The 26,236-nt window shown below is 46.0% G+C and overlaps 1 non-coding gene across 1 annotated transcript; it reads right to left on the reverse strand.

Annotated features, from left to right (window-relative positions):
• Positions 1-19,459: 19,459 nt before the first annotated feature.
• TRNAT-GGU (transfer RNA threonine (anticodon GGU)) lies at positions 19,460-19,531 on the reverse strand. The gene has a single exon. It is a non-coding gene; the product is annotated as a tRNA-Thr (tRNA).
• Positions 19,532-26,236: the final 6,705 nt, after the last annotated feature.

Raw genomic sequence — 26,236 nt, forward strand, 5'->3', positions numbered from 1 at the left:
ATTTTACAATGAAATGTAAAATATGGCCCTGTTTTAGCTTTCTCTAACCAAAGTCAAGCAAATGTGACTACTTAAATATCTTTTTATCCGTTACAAGTGAATGCAGTGAAGAAACACTCAGAAGGATTTTTGCCAGATGGCAAATTGCATCTTGGTGTCCATGAAAAACCACTCTCTGGTTTTCTTTCCAGCACGAGTTGGGAGGGCACTGGAAAAAGACACAACAGAGGAAATACGATAATTGCATAAAGCTGGAAACTTGCACATGAAATCAAGATGAAATTTCCCCCCAAAAATGTCATGAACCTTCATTTGAAGGCTAAAATACATTAGGATACTCAAAAATACAGTCAAAGTGAGTCAAGGACAGTATTTTACCTATAGATGAATCGTTGCTGGATTTTTTAAAAAAGTGTGACCCTGGGAAAAGTGCCTGCCAAGGGATTAGCTCTCTTTGCATTCGTTTGCAAGTCTGCAGTAATTCCCATGAAAGTAAAAGAAGCTGAGGCAATTGTGGAAAATCTGTGGATAATGGTAATCATCATCCTTGTGACCTTGATCGCAAGAAGTAATACAGAATGGTTAAAGGCACATTTTTGTATAGTCACCACTGAGTTCTTTGTCCTGCTGTAGGAGGTATTTGTGGTTTTATTTTGACCGAATATTTTGACCTGAATATTTTGACCTGAATATTTTGACCGAATCCTTTTTGAATGATGCGGCCACTGGTACTGACTCTAGCGGCAGAGCTTTTTCTGCTTCCGGCGCTGGTAAGGAACCGAAAACCAGCGCCGACACCCTGTTTGTTTCGAATTAAGCAAAAGTGGTCTGCCGTAACGCCTTCCTTCTTTTAACCTTGCTTTAACTTGAGGAAGCTGAATGTGCCTTTCCCGAGAATTTTTATGCCTGTCTAAGGGGGATAAAGGACTCCCATTTTCCCCGGGTACTTGAGTTATTCATGGAGCTCAGTTTTTTGGAAGGCTTCTGCCTTTGATCAGTCAGGTCAAACTCTTCTAACAACGTACAGCAGAAATTGTTACCGAAGGAGTAACAGCTTATTCGCATGACTCCCGTGGAGGTGCCCGAGGGAGTGATTCCCTGTAATGCTTTCTAATACCATGTAGTAACCTTTTCAGCCAGTTTAAAAGTTGCCAGCGAGCGACAGCAATCACTCGCTTTGCCCAACAGTGTTTCTAAAGGCAGCCACACATGGACACACATGAAGCTGCCTTCTACTGAATCAGACCCTGGGTCCATCAAAGTCAGCATTGCCTACTCAAACCAGCAGCGGCTCTCCAGGGTCTCAGGCAGAGGTCTTTCACATCACCTACTTACCTAGTCCCTTTAACTGGAGATGCTGGGGACTGAACCTTCTGCATGCCAAGCAGATGCTCTGACCAACCGAGCCACAGCCCCTCCCCATTGGTCAGTAGCCATGTTGGTCAGCAGTACAACAGCTAGATTCAAGTTCAGTAGTACGGTACCTTAGAGACCAGCAAGATTATTAGGGTATAGGATTTCAAGACTCAGAGCTCCTTAGTGTGTCTGACAGAGAGAGCTTTAACTCTCGAAATCATATACCCTGAAAACCTTTTTGGTTTCTAAGGTTCTACTGGACTCAAATCTACCTGAATTCTTAGTACGAGGGCCTTTGTGATAATGATATTAAATTGTGGTTATTATAGAGAGTCTTTGCGATTATTGGCTGTTACGGAGTGTCTCTTCCTATTCGTGTCCCCTTTGTTCCCAGAGATCCCTGTGGAAGTTGCTGTTCTGTTTACTCTCTTTTTTCTGATGCTAGGGTTATAAGGGCACAGGGCCTTTTCTGTGGTGGCCCACTTTGATAATTATTTCTCTGCCAGAAGCAAATTCAGATCCTCCTTTTTTGGCCATTCACCATCAGGGCAAAACCAGAAGGTAGTGTGGTGTACTGTCAGACTAGGATCTGGGGAACTCAAGTTCAAATCCCCATCCTGCTGTAAAACTCACTGTGGGACCCTGGGCCGGTCATTCTCTCTTAGGCTAACCTTTATTGTGAGGATAAAATGAAGAAGAGCCGCGTATGGTGTCCAGAGCTCTGTGAGGGAAGGGGCACAATGTAAATGACCTAGATGGATAGATTTCTGGCTGTTGTTAGTTTTTATATTGTATGGTTTTTAGATTCTCTTATAGTGGATGATATACCAGTTTAGGGTGCTTCTTGGTGATAGAGAATGAGATTTATATATTTTAAAATAAATTGCTCTCGTTAATTTCGTATTACAGTTCTAATTGTGTTACTGAGCAAAGGTCTGCTGTAATAAAATCCACAGCAGTGGAACTGGGTATTTATTAATCATAATTTGTACACTGGTATACCCTCCCAACATTTGACAGATGGAAGGCGGTACACCTGCTTTACATTATGCAAACAAGGATTTCAGAGGATGGTACATGAGCAGACCTCTCCCACTAGGGTCTGCTAGTTTTATCTCCCTAAAGAGTTTTTCAGTTATTTCAGGTTGTCTGCTTCATGCTACCCAAGAAACACAATTTGATTTTTAGATTGATGTCACAGACGTGCGTTTTGGCCTTACTTACTTAGAGCCAGCGTGGTGTAGAGGTCAAGAGCGATGGTTTGGAGCGGTGGACTCTGATCTGGAGAACAGGGCTTGATTCCCCACTCCTTAAAATGAGCGGTGGACGCTAGTCTGGTGAACCAGGTTGGTTTCCCCACTCCTCCACATGAAGCCAGTTGGGTGACCTTGGGCTAGTCACAGCTCTCTTAGAGCTCTCTCAGCCTCTCCTGCCTCACAGGGTGTCTGTTGTGGGGAGGGGAAGGGAAGGTGATTGTAAGCCGGTTTGATTCTTCCTTAAGTGGTAGAGAAAGTTGGCATATAGAAACCAACTCTTCTTCTTCATCATCTTCCTCATCCTTACTCAGGTCAGATATTTACAGCTATTCGTGAACAATGATATTGATTTGGGGAGGGGGAAAAGTTGGTTTATAAGTTGTTGGTTTATAAGTTGTCTCATTTAATCGCTGAACTGTCATTGGTACTGCGGTTTTAAGCAGTGGGAAGACAGTCTCCTAAAAATATTCCCTACCTCCTTACTTCCTTGGAGGATTGCTAAGTCGTTCCTCCCCTAGGCCACAAAGAAGAAACCAAGACCGCATCTTCGGTAGTCACATCCTTGCATCAAAACATCTTCTGATGCCTAAGAAAGTGACAGATTTCTTGGAATAGGCAGACTCCTTTCAGAAAGCCCACAAGGGGTCTGGCATGAAAGGGAATGATGCCTCTTTGGCTTATTAGGTAGAAGCTTTGGAGAATGCTGAAAAAGTAGTTTGGTGCTGAAAAGGAGGGGGTGGAATCCTATTTTCTATAGGGGATTTAATAGCAAGTGAACACAGTTTTTACCCAGCATATGCTATTCCTGTTTAAGGTTACAGATGAGTTTACTGAGGAATATACAGAAATGGGCGAACCCTTTCACTTATGGGAAGGCCCCCTGGTAGCCAAGAAGAGGACTAAGCCAAGCAACCCCTGTGGTTAGGGTTGCCAGCTTCGTGTTGGGAAATTCCTGGAGATTTGGGGGTGGAGCCAGGGGAGGGCAGAGTTGAGAACATAACAACATAAGAAGAGTCATGTTGGATCAGACCAAGGCCCATCAAGTCCAGCAGTCCATTCACACAGTGGCCAACCAGGTGTTCCTAGGAAGCCCACAAACAAGACAGCCGCAGCAGCATTATCCTACCTGTGTACCAAAGCACCTAATACAATGGGCATGCTCCTCTGATCATGGAGAGAATAGGTAAGCTTCATGACTACTATTCATTTGACTAGTAGTCATGGATAGCCCTGGCCTCCATAAGAAAAGCCATGCTGGATCAGACCAAGGCCCATCAAGTCCAGCAGTCTGTTCACATAGTGGCCAACCAGGTGCCTCTAGGCTAGTATTCATTTTGACTCATAGCCATGGATAGCCCTCTCCTCCATGAACATGTCAACTCCCCTCTTAAAGCCCTCCAAGCTCCAACAAGCGGGTTTCCTGTCACCTCTTCAAGGAGCCCACTTGACAGATTGGGGCCATAACGGAAAAGGCCAAGTTCTGGTCAGTGCCAGGCTCACCACTCTAAGTGTGGGAAAAGCCAGGAACATGCCGCCTGAAGACCATAGTTGCTGCACAGGAACATATGGGAGGAGATGGTCTTTCAGATATGTGTAACCCAGGTAATGAAGGGCTTTAACATTCATTACCAGCACCTCAAATTGAACTCAGAAACAAATTGGCAGACATTGGAGCTGTTTCAAAATGGGCAAGATGTGTTCCCATTGGCTGGCTCCTAATGATAATCGGGATGCTGCATTCTGGACCAGCTGCAGTTTCCTGGTTGTCTTCAAGGGCAGCCCGACACAGAGCATATTAGAGCAATCTAACCGTGAGGTTATAGCAGCCAGGATCAGAATGGCCAGATAGGCTGAGTCTAAGACAAGAGAGAGTTGGCGAAGCAGAAACAACTGACAGAAGACGCGGTTGGCTACCGCATCGACCAGCTTTTTGACCAGCGAGGCACATCTCGATCATTGCTTATTATTGGGTAGTGAAGTTGGTTTAACTACTAGTCGCATATGTCCCAATTTTAGCCCGCGACTTCAAGTGTGCCAGTGACAGATGCATGCTTCGCATGATAAGGCTTGTGCCATTGAGAACTGCCCAACCATACCGACAGCGTGTAGCCACACAACAGTCTTGAGATAATATTAAAAAATATGTCTCCTGGAAACATGTCAGATATTGCTTCTCTTTTCACTGTCTGTCACTTACAATGGACCAAAGGGAAAAAAGGATTTTCTGCCAACTTGTCCAATATAAAAGGAATCTTTTACACCTGTATATCAGACTGCCACTGTCTTGGGATATAAAAATGTAAAGCTATCCTGTAGTTTTCAGTATGCTGCTATAGGGTATATCCTAAAGCAGGGGTGTCGAACTCAATTGTTATGAGGGCTGAATATGACATAAATGTCTCTTGGTGGGCCCAGGCCATGCCTCGCCAGGCCAGATCGAGAGTGGGGGGCGTGGGGGTTGCCTCGGCTGGCTCACTGGCCTTATGTTTGACACCCCTGTCCTAACATTTAGGATCACCAACCTTTTTGAGCCCATGGGCACCTTTGGAATTTTGGCACAAAGTGGTGGATGATACCTAGGGTTGCCAACCTCCAGGTGGTGGCTGGAGATCTCCCACTGTTACAACTGATCTCCAGGCAACCGAGATCAGTACCCCTGGAGAAAATGGCTGATTTGGCCATTGGACTCTATGGCATTGAAGTCCCTCCCCTCCCCAAACCCCGCTCTTCACAGGCTCTGCCCCAAAAATCTCCCACCAGTGGCGAAGAGGGACCTGGCAATCCTTATTCAGCAGCCCCTATGGGTTTTGCTGGGGAAATGGACTCCTTGCTGAGCTTCAGTGGGAATGTCCACATGCTTTTCCCACCAGGGCTTGCTGGCTGTGCCCTTTCTCTCTAGGGCGCACTTCTAGGCTCTATGGAATCACATTCCTCCTGAGGAGGGTTGCTAACCTCCCCGTGTGTGTAGCGTGGGGAGGAAGGGGTTTGGGGAGGGGAGACACTTCAGCAGGGTATAATGCCATGGAGTTCACCTTCCAGAGCAGCCGTTACCTCCAGGGGAACTGACCTCTGTCGTCTGAAGATCAGTCGTAATTGGGGCTGTCGATTCAGTTCGTTCGAACCGAAAAAACAGCCGAATTTTCCGCAATTCGGGGGTTTTCAGTTCGAACTTTACCTAATCGTAATTCTGGGTGATCTCCAGGCCCACTGGGAGGTTGGAAACCCTATCTTTTAGCAGACCAGTTTGAAACGGCGGGGAAAACACCCTAAATTTTAAAAGTACAGTCTTGGTTTAAGCAGAAAGGAGTTCTTATATAAATAAATGGACGATTGTTTCTGTTTTAAACGGTTGGCTGTAAGTAGCGTGGCAAGGAAAAGGGACAGAAGAAATTATTCTTGCCGATATTCTCTTTATTCGGTGCCATCAGTCTTGGCGATTTCAACATTAAAACCCTTCGAGGCGGGGCTGTCGAGTTAAAGAGGCTTAAAAGAGAGCAATGAGACAGTACCCAACTAGTCATTATGGATCGAATTAGCCTTGTATAGATATGGACTCAAAATTGTCTCTAGTAATACACGCTTTAAATAGGAAGACATTTATGGAATCATCCTTGAGGGTTACTTATGATTATCGGAAGGGGTTCCCCCCCCCTCTTTCCCTCATGCTGCCTCCCGTCTTCCAATATTTTAACAAAATCCAGCACATCTAAAAGGTCACCTAGTTATTTATAGTCCACTGTAAGCCTCCTGTTCTCCCTGGAAACATATTACTTCTCCCTGCTCCAGATTTACAGATTTGGGCTGCAAACCTCCACCCAGCTGAATATACTCCAGAATGAACTCTATAATTTTCCAATTGCAAGCAATAGACGGCTCTGCTATCGCTTTGTCCATGACAGCAATTCGGAGAGATTCTCTCTGAACAGAAATGTTTTTGCCCTAACAATTAGCAACTGGTGTTTTGTTCTTGGTTGCTGCCTGCCCCATGAATAATTAAGGGAGGAGAAGAAGAAGAAGAAGAAGTTAGTTTTTATATACTGACTTTCTCTACCACTTAAGGAAGAATCAAACTGGCTAACAATCGCCTTCCCCTCCCCACAACAGATACCCTGTGAGGTAGGTGGAGTTGAGAGAGCTCAAAGAGAGCTGTGACTAGCCCGAGGTCACTCAGCTAGCTTCACGTGGAGGAGTGGAGAAACAAATCCAGTTCACCAGATTAGCCTCCGCTGCTCATTCGGAGGAGTTGGGAATCAAACCCAGTTCTCCACATCACCACTCCAAACCACCGCTCTTAACCACACCACCATGCTGGCTCTCTTTCTTATTAGAAACTAGTACTAGTATTCGTAGCAGTGGTAGTAGTAGTTTGGGGACTTGTTGCAAAATTAATGGAGAAGCCAAGCCCTCTGTAAGCAATTTATCATTTTGCAGGTGTCCAAAATGAGTAGACCTTCCTGCATATCATAATCACGGTGCTTTTATTGATTTATTAAAAACTGAACACTGTATAAAAGCCAATCACCTGCCTCCAGGCAAGATAAGAAAAGCTCAATAATAATCAGTAATACATAAAACAGTATTCCAAATAGGGTTGCCAACCCCCAGGTACTAGCTGGAGATCACTATTACAAGGAGCATGTCTGTTACCTTAGGTGCTGTGGAACACAGGCAGGACAATGCTGCTGCTGCCATCTCATTTGTGAGCTTCCTAGAGGCACCTGCTTGGCCGCTATGTGAACGGACTGCTGGGCTTGATGGGCCTGGGTCTGATCCAGCAGGGCTTTTCTTATGCTCTTATGACTCCATGGCATAATAACCTGCTTAGGTCCCTCCCCTCCCCAAACTCCACCCACCCCAGGCTCCACCCCCAAAGTCTCCTGGTATTTCCTAACCCAGAAATGACATAGGTGGCCCCTACCTTGCAAGAAGAGGGGAGGAAGATTCCCCATTCCACAATCTTTGCGGTGGCAGAAAGTGCTGTCAAGTCACAGCGGACTTATGGCAACCATGTAGGTTTTTTAAGGCAAGAGACGTTCGGAGGTAGTTTGCCACTGCCTGCCTCTGTGTGCTCTGAGAGACTTCAGAGAGAAATGTGACTAGCCCAAGGTCACCCAGCAGGCTTTATGTGGAGGAGCAGGGAAATCGAACCCGGTTCTCCAGATTAGTGTCCGCCGCTCTTAACCACTACACCACGCTGGCTCTCACAATCTATGTAAAACTAGATTATTCAGGAGGACATCTTTACAAAATGAATAGAGCTCTAGTATAAGGGAATAGCCCAGGCTAGCCTGATCTTGTCAGATCTCAGAAGCTAAGCAGGGTCAGCCCTGGTTAGTATTTGGATGGGAGACCAACAAGGAAGTCCAGGGTTGCTGTGCAGAGGAAGGCACTGGCAAACCACCTCTGTTAGTTAGTCTCTTGCCATGAAAACCTCAAAAAGGGGTCGCCATAAGTCGGCTGCGACTTGACAGCACTTTACACACACACACACACATAAGGGAATAGTTCAGGAAGGTGCTTTCATAAAGGGAAGAGGACAATAGTCTGTGCCGCTGTTTATGATATGTATTATCTGTTTATTATAGTAGAAAAGGGCAAGAGTCCAGTAGCACCTTAAAGACTAACAAAAATATTTTCTGGTAGGGTATGAGCTTTCGTGAGCCACAGCTCACTTCTTCAGATACAGCTAGAATGCAGTTACTGCATGACTGCATTGTGTTCTATTTTTGTAATTCCATTCTCTGTGCTGATTTATGTATAATGGTGGTTACTTTTTTTTTTTTGCATTGTTTCTAAATTTGGTAATCCTCGTCTAATTGCATTGTTTATTAGGTATCTCATTCTATCATACACTCTGTCATGTATGACCGCGTTCTTTTATACCTTGAGCCTCAACGAGGAAGGTGGGATAAAAATAAACAAAATTCTGACATAAACCCTAAGCAGAGTTATACTTGAAGGTGCTTTGTAGACCATCTGCCCAACGCAGATGGGCAGATTGTAGACCATCTGCCCAACACAGGAAACTCAAAGGCAGGGCTTTCTAGATAGATGGCTGACCAGGTCTTGCTTAGTTAAATTGTGGAACTCCCAGCCCCAGAATGTGGTGATAGCTGCCAACTTGGAAGGCTTTAAGAGGGGAGAGGACATGTTCATGGAGAAGAGGGCTATCCATGGCTACTAGTCAAAATGGATACTAGTCATGATGCATCCCTGTTCTCTCCAGGATCAGAGGAGCATGCCTATTAGGTGCTGTAGAACACAGGCAGGACAATGCTACTGCAGTCATCTTGTTTGTGGGCGTCCTAGAGGCCCCTGGTTGGCCACTGTGTGAACAGACCGCTGGACTTGATGGACCTTAATCTGATCCGGCAGGGCTTTCCTTATGTTCTTCTGGAGGACAGGGCTATCCATGGCTACTAGTCCAAATGGATACTAGCCATGATTCATACCTATTCTCTCTAGTATCAGAGGTGCATACCTATTACATTAGGTGCTGTGGAACACAGGCAGGATGGTGCTGCTGCAGTAGTCTTGTTTGTGGGCTTCCTAGAGGCACCTCGTTGGCCACTGTGGGAACAGACTGCTGGACTTGATTGACTTTGGTCTGATCCAGCAGGGCTTTTCTTATGTCCTTATATTCTTATGTTTAATCTAAACCTACCCTCCTGTAACTTAAGCCTGTCAGGTGTGGTCTCATTAGTGAATGGTGTTTTCATAAAATACAGCAGCAAAGCCTGTAGATTGTTACCAGACCAGGTATCTTTTAGCCACATCCAGCACTATGAGAGGTAACAGGCTATTTCAATATGAAAGGACAGCTTTGCAAAATGTCTCTATTCTTGGCAGTCTCAGCTTGGATCCAGAAGCCGGTGCTCGGCTGCTTCAGAGACAGGAAAAGTGTATGTCTCTGCTGTGAATTTAGATTCCTTTCAAATCCGCATCCTTTCCTCCCCCCCTTTCTTATTCTCCTCCATTCAAATATCAGAATGTTTTTTGGGTTTTTTTGCTCAAGGTAATAGAGTCCCAATTAGCGTACGAAAACATTTACCAGTACCGAAGCTCCATTCGACAGCTGTATGTAAATACATGCTCATTTTGTTCCGCGAAAAGTTCTTCTGCAAGTGACCCCGGCTTATGTGCAAGTGAATGCTAATAAGGAATTGTCTTGGCCCGGAGATTCGGAGGAAGGGGAGGGGCTGGAGCTGGCGGTACCTGCAGAATTATGGCTGCTAATGGCTACACAGGGATGCGGAAGACACTGGAAATCGGGGATTTAACATCCTCATCAGGCAGGGGCGCATCAATTTGAGTCAGGCTAAGCCGTGCGAGTCTTTCTTCGTAGAAAGTGTCTTTCTCAAAGTTGCCCCGTGCTCTTGGAATGCCGCTGGAAACCCAGCAGCAAACAAAAATACGTGATGGTTTGCCATTAATATTAGCGAGCATCCGCTGGTGACATGACTGAAAATCCTTCAGTTCTGCCGACCTGTAATTGTCAGAGAACGGAAGTCTATTCTTGGCAGGAAGGCGAGGTCGCGCTGCCGTGGGGGTTAAGGCAGCGTTGTCATTTATTTCCCGCGGGTGACAGATGGAGCTTTTCATCTGAGGAATAACAGGCCTTTTCCTTCGGTGCTCTGCTTAATTAGGAGCAGCAAATGGAACGGTCGGGGCCTTGGTCTGTGAGCGGAAAGACGAGAAGCGGCTCTCTGCCAGCGTGGGTTCCAGGGCTTACCCGGAGCCCCCTTTGCTCACTCGGGCAGGGAGGGCGGCAGAGGGAGGCAGCTGCAGAGTGGCACCGGGTCTTTTCACCGTGAGGAAAATGGCACTGGCCCGGGAGACTATGCGGCTGTGTTGGCCCACTCATTGGGAATTCCCCAGCACGTTTGGACCTGGCCAATCAGTTCTTGCCTCTCCAGTTGAAACCGGCCAAACCCTGGCCTCCTGGGCTGGCAGGGGGAGGTAGAGCTTAGACCTGCAGTTTTCACTCAAGTCCGCCTGCTCTGTATTTATTTCCTCGGCCTTGCCGCTATGCTCAGTTTGCCTCTCGGCTTATTTTTAACGGTGTGCTTTGTCACAACTTTATGGCTGCGTGTGCATGGGGCCAGATCCAGTTTGGGGGAAAGTTGGCCTGCTTGCCCCTTTTCCCCACCTTGGGGATTCCATTAAAGGGTTTGGGGGAGGCTTAGGCAAGGGACATGCCCAGCTCAGGGGCTGTCAGGGCATCCTCCTTCCAAGTAGCAGGGGAGGGGGCGTGGCTCAGTGGCAGAATATCTGCTAGTCATGCGGAAGGTCCCAGGTTCAGTCCCCGGCATCTCCAGTTAAAGAGACTAGGCAAGTGTGTGTGTGTGTCAAGTACTGTCAAGTAGCTTTTGACTGTTGGCGACCCTATGAATCAATGTCCTCCAAAACTAGGCAAAACTAGGCAAGCAGGTGATGTGAAAGATTTCTGCCTGAGACCCTGGAGAGCCAATGTTGGTCTGAGTAGACAATACTGACTTTGATGGACCAAAGGTCTGATTCAGTAGAAGGCAAGAGACGTTCAGAGGTGGTTTGTTCATAGTACAAAAAATGCAAGAGAAGTAAAAAGGAGAGGGGTGGGGAAAAGACTTCAGAGTGCCAAGCATGTCTTTGGTCTCTCTCTTCTAGCCAACTTTCCATCCAGGTCTGGACTAAGAGCCAAAGGGCTTGGGTTCCTGGGCACACCTAGGCCTTGAGTACCTGCGAGCAGAGAACAAACCTCAGCCAGATCTTCTTCGGCTGCTCCTAGCCCCCTAGCATGGTCTTCCCCAACTTCTCCCTCGCCAGTTTTCCAACACATGAAGATAACATCTCTATTTGGAGGGAAAGGCTTTTGGAACTCAGTTTCTCAGTTGCCCTGCCCCTGCAAGATGTCATTCAAGAATATGAGGTGTTCCCCGTCAGGGCACTGTCAATCCCGGAGCTGCCTACGGTGCTTGGAAGTCACAATCAAAGCTTTTCGTGTTGCCTTTAGGCAGTCTGCTTACAGCATCCCCTGTAAGTACAGAGCAGTGGCATTTACAGTTGTCAAAAAGGTCATGACTTCAGGAGCCTGCAAAAAAACAGCCAAGATTGAATCTAATTGAATCTGATCATTTTATAGAAGAAAAAGAAGAAGAGTCGGTTTTTATATGCCGACTTTCTCTACCACTTAAGGAAGACTCAAATTGGTTACAGTCGCCTTTCCTTCCCCTCCCCACAACCTCCCCTGTGAGGTAGGCGGAGCTGAGAGAGCTCTAGGAGAGCTGTGACTAGCCCAAGGTCACCCAGCTGGCTTTATGTGGAGGAGTGGGGAATCAAAGCGGATTCACCAGATTAGAGTCTGCCGCTCATGTGAAGGAGTGGGGAATCAAACCTGGTTCTCCAGATTAGAGTCCACCACTCCAAACCACCACTCTTAACCACTACACCACGCTGGCATATAAAAACCAACTTTTCTTCTTCTTCTGCCACTTAAGGAAGAATCAAACTGGCTTACAATAGCCTTCCCTTCCCCTCCCCACAACAGACACCCTGCGAAGTAGGTGGGGCTGAGAGAGTTCGGAGAGAATGGTGACTAGCCCAAGGTCACACAGCTGGCTCCATGTGTGGGAGCGGGGAAACAAACCCAGTTCACCAGATTAGCCTCCGCCGCTCACATGGAGGAGTGGGGAATCAAACCCGGTTCTCCAGATCAGAGTCCACTGCTCCAAACTAGGGCTGTTGATTCAGTAAAAACCGAACCAAAAAAATACTGAATAAATGCCAATTCGGTAAACTTCTGGTTCGGGTATACCAAATCAGCAAAATCCGGAAGGTTGGCAAAGCCGAATTTGCCATTCCCAAATATCCTGCTTTCTGCTGCTCCTGCGGGGGCATTTTTGCAGGAAGAGGTCCCATATTTTCAGGATAGCTTGAAGGGACTCTCCTTGCAAGAACCCCCAAGTTTGGTAAAGATTGGGTCAGGGGGTCCAGAGTTATGGGGTCTGGAAGGGGTCGCCCCATCCCCCATTGCAATGCATTGGCAAAGTGGCTGTGTTCAGACTCTTTAATATGACCTTAGCAATGTATCTCAATGGGGAAGCCGGGCTTTAAACGGTGGGAAAGTTCACCCTGCACCTCCATAGAGACAAAGTGTATCACATAGTATCTCTATGGAGGCACCGGGCGAACTTTCCCACCCACCATTTAAAGCCCGGCTTCCCCATTGAGATACATTAGATCAGATTAAAGAGTCACACAGCCACTTTGCCAATGCATTTCCAAGGGGGAGGATGGGATGACCCCTTCCAGACCCCATAACTTCGGACCCCCTGACCCAATATTCACTAAATATGGGGGTTCTTGCAAGGAGAGTCCCTTCAAGCTACCCTGAAAATTTGGGACCTCTACCTGCAAAAATGCACCCCCAAGCCGCGGAAAGCAGCAAATGTGTTTAACTGGTTTTAAATGGCCAAATTATTCGGGAATCTCGAATTTAAACCCAAATTCCTACCTATACCGGTGTAGGGGAATTCGGGATTTCCTTAGAGGGGGGGGGGAAGGCCATTTAAACTCAAATCCGAATTATTCCGAATTTTTAAAAATTCAACAACCCTACTCCAAACCACCGTTCTTAACCACTACACAATGCTGGCTCTCTTATAGGGTTCCTATAAATTCCTGGAGATTTGGGAGTGGAGCCTAGAGAGGGCAGGGTATAATGCCATAGAGTCCACCTTCCAAAGCAGTCATTATCTTCAGGGGAGCTGATCTTTGTAGTCTGGAGGTCATTTGTAATTCCAGGTGAACGCCTGTCCCCACCTGGAGGTTGGTAACCCTGGCCAGCGAGAGCTGACTACATTGATATATTGATGCTAAGATATATAACTTTAATATGATTTCAGGAACGGAGGGAAAGGGGAAACTTAGTTATGCATGCTGGAATTTTTTCTTAGCCTTCTGAAATAGTAGATTTCGACAAAGTATGACTTGTGAGATATTGATTTTGACAATCATGTGCTTTTCCCCCCTTTGCCTTTATTGCTTGTATCTGTGTAGATAAAGTTTCAACCTAAGAAAGAATTTCTTAAATTCACAGCAAACCTTTACACAGCCAATTGAAAAAATCTATCTGGAGGCAGATTTGCAAACTACAACACCTTCCTAAGCCATTGTATAGGTTTGCCGACTGGAGATCTCCTGCTATTACAAATGATCTCTGGGTGACAGAGATCAGTTCACCTGGAGAAAATGGCTGCTTTGGACGATCTGAAAATGGCCATTGGACTCTATGGCACTGAAGTCTCTCCCCTTCCCCAAATCCTGACCTCCTCAGGCACCACCCCCAAAATCTCCATGTATTTCCCAGCCCAGAGCTGGCAACCCTACTATTGTACAATATGTTTTGTTACAATTGACTAAAATGGCTACCCCCTGCTATGTGAATCTAGCCTGTCAGTGATGCCATTAGAAATAGCAATTGCAAGAGATATCTCACAAGTACCCTGGATTTCCTTCAACTCCTTGTGGGTTAGGCCTGAAGCATCCATCTTGTTTGTTCTAAGCAGTCGCAGTCCAAATGTTTAAGGAAACAGCAGAAAACCTTTCGAATGAAATTAAACGCTTGTTGGGGCTCTTCTCATTTTGATCAGATGCCGCTGTTTATGTGCAAACGGGCTCGTTGCTGTGTGGCGCATGGTTTTATTGCGCAGCAGGAGAGAAGCACTCAGGGATAATTCCTATTCCACACATATGTCAGTATAATGAATGCTGTTATTCCCTTCCCTCTTCTCCCTTCCACAACTCCAGCAAGGTAGCATGAACAAAATGAAGATTTATAGTACCAGAGCTTCCAAGTTATGGGAAGCTGATTGATCTAACAGATCAAGCTTCCTAGATTTGCCCCCCACATGCTCTGTGATGCGTGGCTTAAGGGAGTGGTCTGCACCCTATGACCCTAGAGCCCAACATGGCTCTGTATGGAACAAAATAGGGCTCTTTAAAAAATAAAAAGTAAATCTTACATAAGAAGAGTCATGCTGGATCAGACCAAGGCCCATCAAGTCCAGCAGTCTGTTCACACAGTGGCCAACCAGGTGTCTCAATGAAGCCCACAAGCAAGACACACATGAACACATGAAGCTGCCTTATACTGAATCAGACCCTTGGTCCGTCAAAGTCAGTATTGTCTACTCAGACCGGCAGCGGCTCTCCAGGGTCTCAGGCAGAGGGTCTTTTGCATTACCTACTTGCCTGGTCCCTTTAACTGGAGATGCCAGGGATTGAACCTGGGACCTTCTGCATACCAAGCAGATGCTCTATCACTGAGCCACGGCCCCTCTACCACTGAGCCACGCCCCCTCCCGACTGCAGCAGCATTATCCTGCCTGTGTTTCACAGCACCTAATATAATAGGCCTGCTCCTCCGATCCTGGAGAGAATAGGTATGCATCATGACTGGTAGCCATTTTGACTAGTAGCCATGGATAGCCCTATCCTCCATGAACATGTCCACTTACCTCTTCAAGCCTTCCAAGTTGGCAGCCATCACCACATCCTGGGCAGGGAGTCCCACAATTTGAAGACATATTAAGGGGTGGGCAGGATGTTATAATAATCAGTAGGGAATTGCAGAGATAGAAGGGAACTGCAGTGATAAACTGTATGGGGCAAACAGGCTTAGAGATGCTTTGAAGAAAAGGGGAATGATAGAGGTGAAAAGTGTAATCCAAATGGCAACTTACGGTCAGATTTATGCCGGTTCACTCCAACAGTCATGCAGGGTGCTCTTGTGTGCTTGCTGGGTGACCTTGGGCCAGTGCCTTCTACCAAAGCCTTTCTCCATCAGAAGAAGACATTCTCCATTGGAGGAAGTTTTTTCTCCTTGAAGCGAGACTAAGCAGAAGACAGCTATATGACCCGACTTAGTGGAAGGGAGTAACAGGACCACATTAGTGAGAGAAAGAACCAGAGTGGTGTAGTGGTTTAGCGCGTTGGACTAGGATCTGGGAGACCCAGGTTCGAATCCCTGGTCTGCCATGGCAGCCTGTTGAAAGGAGACAGAAGACAACGATAGGTGCAAGGGAAAAAATTAATAAAGTTCCCCTACAAGTTTCGCACTCGCTTCCTCAGGGGGATCTATTCTCTGCTCAAGCGTCCCATGCAAGCAATAAAACGTGGGATGCTTGAGCAGAGAATAGATCCCCCTGAGGAAGCTTTTTGTTGCTTTTGTCTCTTTTTTATTTAAATAAAAATTATTGCAACATTAGAAAGAGACAATACAATCCAAACATCAACCAAAACAAATAGTTTAAAACACGTAAAACATATAATATTCCCGAACAAGCAATTGCTTTATGAACCACCGCCATCTGATTCTAGACTTTTAATTATATTTTCCATTCTGGAAATTGTAGGACTCCATACTTCTAAATCTTCTATGTTTTTGTCATTTTGGTAATAAGTCAATTTGATCAGAACATAGGTCTCTTTCACTTTCTCAAACCAACTATTAAATAAGGGGAATTTTTTCCTTTCCAACATCTAGCAAAATTTATTCTTCCTAATGTTAACATATAGAGGATTATCTCGATAAATTTCTTATGCATGATCAGTAGACAATTTAATAAAATTGTTTCTGGTTTCATAGGTATATCTATTTCCAGACCTTTGGATATAATATTCATAGAATCATAGAATGATAGAGTTGGAAGGGACCACCAGGGTCATCTAGTCCAGCCCCCTGCACAATGCAGGAAACTCACAACTACCTCCCCCTCACACACCCAGTGCCCAGAAGGTGGCCAAGAGGCCCCCCCTCACATGAACTGTCCAAGTTCATAGAATCAGCATTGCTGACAGATGACCATCTAACTGAGGAACTGCTCTAACTGTTAGAAAGTTCTTCCTAATGTCTAGATGGAAATTCTTCTGATTTAATTTTAACCCGTTGGTTCTGGTCCAACCTTCTGGGGCAACAAAAAGCAACTCGGCACCATCCTCTATATGACAGCCCTTCAAGATTAATCACTTTTCCCCAATGGGTTGTAGCTCTAATACATTCCCACCACATATGATAAAAAATCTGCCTTGTCTGTTTTACAGAACCAGCATTTACTTACATCTTCATTTAAATTCTTCATTTTCTGTATTCGAATAGGGGTTCATCTCCGTTTTGGTTTGGTTTGGCCCCTTTTCATTTTTCTTTTTGCTTGTTGGGTGACCCTGGGTCACCTGTCAAACCAACGGGAAGCGCTGTTGACTCGATTTCCTAATTGATTCGCGTTACTTCCGATACGAGAGAATCCGACTGGCCTTTTTAAAAATAGCAAATAGACCCGATTCTAAATCCGACTCTTTGTTTTCGCATGCGCCTGCTGTATATTAGAACGCCGGTTCTCCGTGAACACACTGATGGCACGTGACCACACATGCAATGCTTTGAAGCAGAAGAAAACCTTTATCCGGTTTAGAGACGACGGGCATGCTGACTTGGTAATGGGCAATCTTGAGGCAATACCTGTGAACTTCACACCAGCCTCTTTAATGCCTGACAGCCTCAGCATGCCTAGATATCCCTGAGGGTTATCAAAATTGGGGAGCCCAGGCGGCGGCCTGTCATATCTCTCTACGTTTGTTTGGCAAACAGGCAGCTTCTCAGAGAACGTAGCAAGAGATCTGCCAGACGTGAGCTGTCAGGCTAGAATGTGGGGTGGATATTTATCTCGTATTGCAAAAACATACCCGCCGATAGATATCTGAGGGAGCTTTGGTAACAAACATCTGAAAACTGTCACCTTTTTCCCCCCTTGAGGTGATTATTTTCATGAAGAGCTTCTCAGCATTCATCTTCTGCTGAAGTGTTTATTTGTAAAAAAAAAAATGTGTCAAGAAATGTAGTGCTTTCTGTCTATTGTCATGGCCAATTAATACTTTCCTATTAGTCCAATGACCTCGCTGATTTTTTTTTCATAGAATCATAGAGTTGGAAGGGACCACTAGGTTCATCTAATTATTTATTATTATTATTTCTAGCCCAACCCCCTGCACAATGCAGGAAATTCACAACTACTCCCCCCACACCCCCAGTGACCCCTACTCCATGCCCGGAAGAGCTCACCACCTCCCGAGGAAGCCTGTTCCACTGAGGAACCGCTCTAACTGTTAGAAAATTCTTCCTAACGTCTAGACGGAAACACTTTTGATTTAATTTCAACCCGTTGGTTCTGGTCCGACCTTCTGGGGCAACAGAAAACAACTCGGCCCCATCCTCTATATGGCAGCCCTTCAAGTGCTTGAAGATGGTTATCGTATCACCCCTCAGTCTTCTCCTCTCCAGGAGATTTTTAAAAAGCACAGTGGATGATTCTTAGTGAACGTAGCGCCGCTGAGACTTGACAGATCCATGCAAAAGTATGCTGATGATTCAGCCCTGGATTGACACCGTTTTCTCTTTCAAGTGTGAACGACAGTGATGAGTCAAGCGTTTGGGAAGTTTAGACCCACTGGTGTCGAACAAGCGCCCAGGGAAAAGCTTCTTGCTGGATAGAGGTCCCAAGAGAAGTCTGGCAATCTTAACATGCACGCAAAATTGTCTTTCAAGAGTCTCTGGCAGACAGAGTCTGAAAACTGAGATTGTTGTGGGCATTTCGTTGGTCCAAGGGAGAGCGAACATTTTTTCATCAGGTTTCAGAGGGGAAACGATAAATAAAAATGAAAGATCTGCGAAGACATTCTGGAACTCAGCGGATGCTACTGAAGTAAACAGTGTCATCCAAATCCAGCCAGGCTTTTTAGTATTACTTTTTCTTTCCATTGCACCCTAGTCCCTGGGATTTTCCTTGTGGGGTTCCCCCCCCCCATTGGTTCTGGCCTCGTACTGCTTCGGGTTATCTCCTGAGTTCCAAATGCCGTTTCGTGCCTTTTTAGTTCTCACTTCGGTTTCTTTACTTGTCTCCTGTTTTAAAAAAGTCAGTCTCTATTCCCTTCCCTCGTGGAAATAGAAAGAAAAGGGCACATCTCCACAAGGGAAGGGGCTAACCAAAGACTTCTATTTTTTTCATGAAAGCTGGGAATTCAGAGAACCTGCTAAGCCTGTTGTTGCAACACTAGTGATATATCAATATTTTTTAGAAGGGGGGGAGCCCTATTCTCTGTAGTCTCAGTGGAGCATGCCTATTATATTGGGTGCTGTGGAACACGGGCAGGATGGTGCTGCTGCAGTCATCTTGTTTGTGGGCTTCCTGGAGGCACCTGGTTGGCCGTTGTGGGAACAGACTGCTGGACTTGATGGGCCTGGGTCTGATCTGGCATGGCCTATCTTATGTTCTTATGTGGATTGACTGCCAAGAAAATCAGGAGTAACTCCAGCATGTGGAAAAGGCCACCTACGGAGTGTAGCACTGTTCAAATTGTTGGGTGGTTTTTTTGTTTTTTGTTTTGGCCATTTAACTGTCCTAACCTTATGCCTTAATTTTGGTAGCTAGAACCCTGAGACTGGGAAGATAACGTCAATTACCCCTTCAGTTGTGAAGTTCGCTAGCGGTCTGTCTTTTAGTCGAGCCTGTCTCACAGTGTTGTTCTGAGTGCAAAATGGAGCGGGGAAATATGGAAGCCAGCTTTTATAAGGGCAGCGGATTGTAGCCTACTGCACTGTTGATTGTAGGTATCAGTTTGCTAGAGAGCCAGCATGGTGTAGTCATTAACAGCTGTGGATTCTTCTTCTTCCTCCTCTTGAACACATGAAGCTGCCTATACTGAATCAGACCCTTGGTCCATCAGAGTCAGTCTTGTCTACTCAGACCGGCAGCGGCTCTCCAGGGTCTCAGGCAGGGGTCCTTCACATCATCTACTTGCCTAGTCCTTTTAACTGGAGATGCCGGGGATTGAACCTGGGACCTTCTGCATACCAAGCAGATGCTCTACCACTGAGCCACAGCTCCTCCCTCGTCTTCTGCTTCTTCATTGTGTTCTACCTTTGTGATTCTTGCCTTAGATGGTTGGTTGCCTACATTGTTTTCTAATTCTGCAATCTCATATAGAATCATAGAGTTGGAAGGGACCACCAGGGCCATCTAGTCCAACCCCCTGCAAAATGCAGGAAATTCACAACTACCTCCCCCCACACCCCCAGTGACCCCTACCTGAAGATGGTTATCATATACCCTCTCAGTCTTCTCCTCTTCAGGCTATGGTATCATACTCACACTGAGCTTCCTCCCTTCCCCAATCTCTTCTCTCCTCAGGCTCTGCTCTCAAATCTCCAGAACTGATCTCTGTCTGCTGGAGATCAGTTGTAATAACAGGAGATCTCCAACTAGTACCTGGAGGTTGGCAACCCTACTCTGAACTCTCTCAGCCCACACGGAGGCAGGCAATGCCTAACCACCTCTTAAGGTCTCTTACCTTGAAAACCCTATGGGGTCTCTGTAAGTCAGCTGTGATTTAAGGGCAAAAAAATATCTGCCTCGAATCTCAACGAGAAAGGCAGGCTATAAATAAAGTAACTAAAATAAATCTTGAGGTCCTTTGCAAAAGAAAAGAACATAAATCTGTTGGGGGTATAGGATTGCCATCCTCCAGGTGGGGAATTGTGGATTACAACTGATCCTTGGGGCTCAGTTATCCAGAGCTCAGTTCCCCAGAGAAAATGGCAGCTTTGGTGTATAGAGTCTATGAATCATATCCCTGCTAAACTCCCTCCCCTCCTCAAACTCCATCCTCCCCAGGCCCCAACCCCAAATCTCCAGGAATTTCCCAACCCGTAGCTGGTAACCCTATAAGTAGGGTTTCTAGGTCCCTCTTCGCCACCTGCGGGAGGTTTTTGGGGCGGAGCCTCAGGAGGGCAGGGTTTGGGGAGGGGAGGGACTTCAATGCCATAGAATCCAATGGCCAAAGTGGCCATTTTCTGCAGGTGAACTGGTCTCTATCGGCTGGAGATCAGTTATAATAGCAGGAGATCTCCAGCTGGTACCTGGAGGTCGGCAACCCTACCTATAAGGGGTGTCTCTGTATGAGTACGTGTGCAGTTGAGTTAACTCTTAGAGATGGGAAGCCAGAATCTCTTCTTTCCTCCTTCCTGCCTCCCTCCCCAAGGTTCTCCTTAGGTTGGTACCGGTAGTTGCCTGACTCAGAGCTCTTTTCCCGGTCCCTGCTGTAGGCAAGATAAATGGTTTGTGTTTAAAGTGCTCTGTTTTGAAAATGTTCAATCCGTGCCGCCGATTTCCTCTCCCCAACTTCTGCTGATTGCTTAGCAACGAATGGCTTGATTTTCTATAGCTCAGCCAGAGGCTGGGCCCGGCAGAGTTTCAGAGTTGGAACAAACTACGGAAGTGCCATCAGGGAAATTAGTTAGCAATTGGTCTCTCAGAAAAATCCTAAATGGGATGGGGGGGAGGAATCTTGAAAGAAGTGTGTATGAAACAGAAAAGGCACCTTTCCTAGGCGTTTCATTTTGAGCATTGTTAGGCGCCTCAATCAGAGCTTCCCAGCGAGCCGGAGGCAAACGGAATGACAATGTGGACAGCCTGCCATCAAGTACATTTTCCTAAATTTAAATTCTAGGTTGTGCATGGCTGCTCGGTGTGGATGCTCTTCAAGAACATCAATTTTAACACTGCTCGATAGAAGAAAGCTTTTGGCAGTGCGGCAAGGTCCCCTGTCCCGCTCGGCATTTTCCAAGGGAAAGATTATTCAGAGAAATGGTCAGAGGGGAAAGTTGGGGAGACAAAAATGGCTAAAAAGGCAAATGGGATCTTGGGCTGTATCAACAGAAGTATAGTGTTCAGATCACGCGAAGTGATAGTATCGCTTTGTTCTGGTTAGACCTCACCTAGAGTACTGTGTTCAGTTTTGGGCACCATAATTTAAGAAGGATGTAGACAAGCTGGAACGTGTCCAGAGGAGGACAACAAAGATGGTGAGGGGTCTGGAGACCAAGTCCTATGAGGAAAGGCTGAAGGAGCTGGGTATGTTTAGCCTGAAGAGGACACGACTGAGAGGGGATATGATAACCATCTTCAAGTACTTGAAGGGCTGTCACATAGAGGAGGGTGCCAAGTTGTTTTCTGTTGCCCCAGATGGTCAGACCAGAGCCAACGGGTTGAAATTAAATGAAAAGAGTTTCCGACTAGACATTAGGAAGAATTTTCTAACAGTTAGAGCGGTTCCTCAGTGGAACAGGCTTCCTTGGGAGGTGGTGAGCTCTCCTTCCCTGGATGTTTTTAAGAAGAGGTTAGATGGCCATCTGTCAGCAATGCTGATTCTATGACCTTAGGCAGATCATGAGAGGGAGGGCATCTTGGCCATCTTCTGGGCATGGAGTAGGGGTCACTGGGGGTGTGGGGGGGAGGTAGTTGTGAATTTATTGCATTGTGTAGGGGGTTGGACTAGATGACCCTGGCGGGCCCAACTCTATGATTCTATTCTATGAATCTATGCCCTCTTTTCAGAGCACAAACTACTCAAGACTTTTTGAGTAATTCTTCCCTCTGCCCCACATCACACCTCTGTCACGATCCCTGGTTCCGCAATCTGGAGAATAGGGTTCGATTCCCTGCTCTTCCACATGAGTGGCGGACTCTAATCTGGAGAACCAGGTTTGTTTCCCCACTCCTACACATGACCTTGGGCTAGTCAGTTCTCTCAGAACTCTCTCAGCCCCACCTGCCTCACAAGGTGCCTATTGTAGGGAGAGGAAGGGTAGGCAATTGTAAACCTCTGTGAGACTCCTTAAAGGTAGAGAAAAGCGGGGTATAAAAACCAACTCTTCTTTTTCTTCTTTGGTGCTACTGGACTGGAGTCTTCCTTTTCTCATAGCCACCCTTACCCTTTCCCAAGAATGGCTAGCCCATCTCAGCAGAAAAAAACAATATACCTTCACGTTGAACAAAGTGGCAAAGAAACAACAACGCGACAGCTCATTTAACAACTTGGCTCTATTTTGCCAATAGACATTGGCGTTATTACATGCTCCTCTGACGGCATGCTAGAAGCACCCCTGTTTAATTATATTGTTCAGTCTATGGTTGGAGAAGAACTGACGAAGCATTAACCCCGTGTGTGTGTGTGTGTGTGTGTGTGTGCGAAACAGCTGCACTGAGTTAGCCATGCTATTTGCTTTTCTGCAAGCTTTTTCCGCACTGCCATCTGATACCTCTCAGCTCTGATTCTTCAAGTCAGCTAAGGAACAGATACCTTCACATATTAAGCAATAGACTGCTACAGACCACAGCCTGCCACACTTTCTTTTGTCTGCATTGAAGTACAACCGCTTATCGAGAGTGCATAGCTCTAACAAGTTATATGGACTCCCTCATTGTTTGTTGTATTGCTTATGTGGTGCTTTGGTGGGAATGAATATTGGCAAATTAGAGCCAAGTTGTTAAATGAGCTATCGCGTTGTTGTTTCTTTACCCCATCAACAACACCATTTTAAAGCTCAGGACGATGGTAGGAAAATAATGGACGCCCAGAGTCTGTGAATTATATATTCCTCCGAGTACATGCATAATGGGTTTTTCCTCCTCCCCTTTGTCATTACTGAAGGAATTCAGCAACAGGGAAAAGAGAAGCAGACCACTGAGCTGGCGCAACCGGAAAGCTCGTGCGAGACAGAAAACGTTTCCAGTAATGACGGTAAGAGCTTTGGCCGTCGCATGATAACCAGCTCGTTCAGACTCGTGGAAACAACGTCAGAGTTCCCTCCTCGCTCTGCTGGTCCAATATGATAATAGCTTGTGCAAAGACACTTTACCTAAGCCTGGTTTGTGTAAGACACTAGCATCCCAAACTGCTAGACACGAGGAATGCTATGTCGCCGTCAATTATACGTCTGCTGTTTTGGCGGGATGCACGCATGAGCTATCAGGCATAGGCTGGGAGCGAACGTGTCCATGCCAAGAACTCCATCACAATGAGCACAGCTCTAAAGAGAACGAGTTTGCTGTCATTCATCAACACAAGCGCACACACACGTCAAACGTTTACTGCTTTCATTCTGTCCTCTCTTCCTTTTACCCCACCCCTGGTCTCACTTTGAAAGTAAGTCAACCATGTGTTCTGCTTGAGGATGAGGATTAAAAACGAGCTCCTTTTGAATCCGAATGTCATTGTTTCAGTCTGTTAGCCATGTCTTTCAGTATTCAGAAAATGCAAACGATTCTCTCGGCTCGTTGAAATACCTTTTCACTGTTCAGTTGAAAGACATTTCAGTAAGCCAAAAGGCTGATCTGTAGTACAGAGAAGCCTGCTTTATAAATGCTTGTAAACATAGGTGGGATTTTGCTTAAGCTCAATGGCATGAGGCCTGTTTCCAAGTTCATGTCTATGAATAGCATGGCCAGTGTTCCCAACCAGGACTTCGTTCTCCTCTAGTAGGGTTGCCAACCTCCAGGAGGTGGCTGGCGATCTCCTGGAATTACAACTGATCACTAGGAAACAGAGATCAGTTCACCAGGAGAAAATGGCTGCTTTGGAAGGTGGGCTCTATGCCATTATACCCCACTGAAGTCCCTCCCCTCCCCAAACTCTACCCTCCTCAGGCTCCACCTCCATGAGCTCCAGGAATTTCCAAACCTGAAACTGGCAACCCAATCCTCTAGTCCACCTGATAATGGATCTAGACCAGACCCTCCTCTAAGTGACAGCCTTTCAAATACTTCAAGAGAGCAATCATGTCTCCCCCAAACCTCCTATTCTCCAGACTAAACATACCCAACTCCTTCAGCCTTTCCTCGCAGGGTGGGGTCTCCAGGCCCCTGATCACCCTTGTCACTCTCCTCTGTACCCGCTTGATTCTGTCCACATCCTTTTTGAAGTGAGGCCTTCAGAACTGCACACAGTACTCCAGTACTCCAGGTGCGGCCTGACCAATGCAGTGTACAGCAGAACTATGACATCTTGTGATTTGGATGTTATGCCCCTGTTGATGCACCCCAAGATCGCACTCCAGTTCTGCAACCAGAATACTTTGACCACAGTCTTTGATTATGAGCAATCTTGGGGTCGTATTACCACCGGCCATCATCATATGTTTGAAGTACCTAGATCCAGAGTGTCGAAGCTTGTGGGCCTCAGCTTGAGTGACCTGACATGTGTTGATTTTTGATTAAATGTATACCTTGTTTGCTGACCAGTTTTCTCCCCACCCACTTAAAGCCTTCCAAGTTGGCGGCCATCACCGCATCCTGGGGCAGGGAGTTCCACAATGTAAATATGCATTGTCTGAAGAGCTCTTAAGGAGCTTATGACTTAGGTAGCTTATTGGTGTGTGGTTGGGCTTATTTGAACTTCTAAGTAAAGTGACTCCACACAGAACTCCAGATTCTTATTTCTGATTTATATGAATTATCTTTTTATGTGTCAGTAAAGGAGGAACTCTTGCCCTGCTTTGAAATAAATTACCTGAAGTGCCAAACCGCAAGTCAGTTGTCTGCTGAAAGGTAGAGATAGGTTTGTGATTAATAGAGCGCTCCTCTTGTGATGACAGCGTAGAAATTAAGAAATAAGTTGCCCGATTAACGTTGCAATCCTCTGCAGAGTTGCGCCAGTCTAAGCCCACTGAAATTGGTGGGCTTAGACTCATGTAACTATTCACAGGATTGCACTGTGGCTTGCATTTCCTGGTGTTTTCTTCCTTAATTAAATTTCTGTAACAAAAATTAATCTATAACCAAAATTGGACGCTTCATCATCTGGGACCCTCAGGCATTAGACAAATGAAGGATTTCTACTGGTGTTTCATTTAGTTCTTAAACTAGAAGGAACATTTGATAGGAGGAATGTTTGGCCTTTTATGAATGATGAAAGCCAATTTTTGGCCCTTTTTTGGGTATACTTAGGCCATTTATGCAGGGTCGATTCTGCTCCTTGCTCAATGCTGATTTTTTAAACCCAACCTTTAAAATGACTATTCACTGTCCCGATGCAAGAGGAGAAAGTCAAACAAATTCCTCCCCCTCTCACCTGCTCCTTCGTTCCTTCATTTGCATAGCCATTAGCAATAGTTGTTTGCATAGCTAAGCCACGGCTGGGATTCTGCATGCTTCCTTCAGTGAATGCTTCGATGCAGGGCAGAGCAAATACAAAAGGTCACATTAAAGGGGCTCTTAAGAAATGTGAAGAAAAAATATGAGAAAGTGATGTGATGGCTGGAATGACGGTTCAGCATGAAGAAATCAAAAAAATATGCAGAGCACTTCAGCCTGGAACGCGCTGCTAATTACCAAGCATAAACGGTCTTAGTGTGTACTTTACATGTAAGTCTTGAACTGAGTATGGAACAGCGCAGTCCTAAACAGAGTTACTTAGTGGATTTAGCAAGTTGTAAGTCTGTTTAGGATTGCACTATACCAGGGGTGTCAAACATATGGCCTGCGGGCCTGATCCGGCTCCTTGAGAGCTCTTATCCGGCCTGCAAGCCAGCTGAGGCAGCCACCCCCCCTACACACTCTCGATCTGGGCTGGTGAGGTATGGCCCGGCCCGACCAAGTGATATTTACGTCATATCCGGCCCTCGTAACAATTGAGTTCGACACCCCTGATGTAGCATTTGCAGTACTTTTTGATAAGACTTCGTTTGCCTGTTAATTCCCTCCTAGGCTGTTATGTGCTACTGGATCCCTCTAGTCTTGCAAGAAACTTCTGCC

The sequence above is a fragment of the Euleptes europaea genome, chromosome 10 (assembly GCF_029931775.1).
Source record: "Euleptes europaea isolate rEulEur1 chromosome 10, rEulEur1.hap1, whole genome shotgun sequence".
Classification (NCBI taxonomy): domain Eukaryota; kingdom Metazoa; phylum Chordata; class Lepidosauria; order Squamata; family Sphaerodactylidae; genus Euleptes; species Euleptes europaea.